Raw genomic sequence first — 2500 nt, 5'->3', positions numbered from 1 at the left:
CCACGGTTGCCAAGGTTGCGCAAGTTTTGGGCATTTTTTGCCCGGATATGCCCAAGTATGCCCCGATAGGCCCGTTACGCCCCGGTATGAACGCGTATGCCCGGATAGACTCGGTATGCCTTGGGATACATGCGTATGCCCCGATAGGCTTGGTACGCCCCGATATGCGCACGTGTGCCCCAGTAGGGCTCGGTATGCCCCGGTATGTACGCGTGTGCCCCGATAGGCCCGGTATGCCCCGATATGCACACGTGTGCCCCAATAGGGGTCGGTATGCCCCGGTAGGTACGCGTGTGCCCCGTAATGCACGTTTCGCAGATCTCCCCGCATGTCCCGCCCCTATATGTAATACTTACTTACTTACTTACTTTCTTTCTTGCTTGCTTGCTTGCTTGCAATGGTTGGGAGTGCCCGGCATGCCCCGCTGCAGAGACCAAGGGCGCAATGACTTGGCACCGCGGATGCCGGGACTCCGGCACTTCCCGTGGCACTGATGGTTGGTTCCAAAGACAAAAGGCCGTGCAAGGCCACCGCACCGCGGATGATTTTGCTCGTGCTGGCGCCGTTGTGTGGCCAAAGAACATGCGCGAATGCTCGTGTCGGAAGGGTTGGTGTCCTGGCCCCGCGGGTGTCACGAATGCTCGGTTGCGAAGACCATGGGACCAGAGCCATGGCACGTCGGATGATGGCTCCAGCTGGCGCCCCGGCACTTTCTGTGGCATTGATGCTCGGTTTCAAAGACAAACGTGCGCAGTGCCAGGGGACCGCGGATGACTGCTCGTGCTGGCCCCGTTGGGCGGCATTGATGGTCGGTTGCAAAGAAAATGCGCGATTGCTCGTGTCGGGGCCCGGCAAGCCAAGGCCAAGCGAGCCATGGCACGTCGGATGATGGCTCCAGCTGGCGCCCCGGCACTTTCTGTGGCATTGATGCTCGGTTTCAAAGACAAACGTGCGCAGGGCCAGGGGACCGCGGATGACTGCTCGTGCTGGCCCCGTTGGGCGGCATTGATGGTCGGTTGCAAAGAAAATGCGCGATTGCTCGTGTCGGGGCCTGGCAAGCCAAGGCCAAGCGAGCCATGGCAACGCGGATGATGGCTCGCTAGTGCTGGCGCCGTGCACAGTGGCCTCGCACACTCGCCCTGCACGCTTCCCTTGCACGCAGCCTTGCACACTAGCCTCGCATGCGAGCCTTGCACCCTAGCCATGCAAACTAGCCTTGCACGGTAGCCATGCACACAAGCCGTGCACATTAGCCATGCGCACAAGCCCCGCACACTAGCCTTGCGCACAACCCTTGCACACAAGCCATGCACTCGAGCAATGCACACAAGCCTTGCACTCAAGCAATGCACACAAGCCCTGGACACTAGCCTTGCACACGGGCCTGGCACACAAGCCTTGCGCACTAGCCTTGCGCACTAGCGTTCCACATGAGCCTTGCACACTAGCCTTGGACACTAGCCTTGCACACAGGCCTTGCACACTAGGCATGCTTGGGCGAGCTGATCCCGCATCAAGTCGACGGGTCTAGGCATTCTTGGGCGCAGATCCCGCATCGTCTCGTCGCGTCTGGGCGCAAACACGTCGCGTCTCGTTGCGTCTTCAGAAGTCGTCGCTAACAGCACCTTTGGTTGCCACTGGTGGTTAGGCTGGTTGGTTGCGCAAACCCTATAGGAGGGTGGCATGCTGGTGGGCGTTTTTGCCCGGATAGGCACTAGAATGTGCAGATTTTGGGCGTTTTTGCCTGGATAGGCTAAGGAATGGGCATGCTTTGGGCGTTTTTGCCCGGATAGGCACCGGAATGCTTGGCCTTGGCTTGTCCTAGCAAGGCATTGCTGGGTTGGGCTCCCTTGGCCTTTTGGGCGCCTTGGACGATGTCTTGCGAAGACCATGGGCACAAGGCCATGGCATATGGTGAGGAAAGGACCACGGTTGCCAAGGTTAGGCACCGGAATGCTTGGCCTTGGCTTGCCAAAGCAGGGCATTGCTGGGTTGGGCTCCCTTGGCCTTCCGGGCGCCTTGGACACTGTCTTGGGAAGACCATGGGCACAAGGCCATGGCATATGGTGGGGAATGGACCACGGTTGCCAAGGCTAGGCATATAGAGAGGAATTGCATTTTTGCCCGGATAGGCACCGGAATGCTTGGCCTTGGCTTGCCATAGCAGGGCATTGCTGGGTTGGGCTCCCTTGGCCTTCCGGGGGCCTTGGACGCTGTCTTGGGAAGACCATGGGCACAAGGCCATGGCATATAGTGAGGAATGGACCACGGTTGGCAAGGCTAGGCATATAGAGAGGAATGGACCACGGTTGCCAAGGTTGCGCAAGTTTTGGGCATTTTTTGCCCGGATATGCCCAAGTATGCCCCGATAGGCCCGTTACGCCCCGGTATGAACGCGTATGCCCGGATAGACTCGGTATGCCTTGGGATACATGCGTATGCCCCGATAGGCTTGGTACGCCCCGATATGCGCACGTGTGCCCCAGTAGGGCTCGGTATG

The sequence above is a fragment of the Tasmannia lanceolata genome, unplaced genomic scaffold (genome assembly GCF_043159265.1).
Source record: "Tasmannia lanceolata isolate RefF3 unplaced genomic scaffold, GAP_Taslan_0.1 ptg000194l, whole genome shotgun sequence".
NCBI lineage: Eukaryota > Viridiplantae > Streptophyta > Magnoliopsida > Canellales > Winteraceae > Tasmannia > Tasmannia lanceolata.
This window is presented reverse-complemented; position numbering follows the sequence as displayed.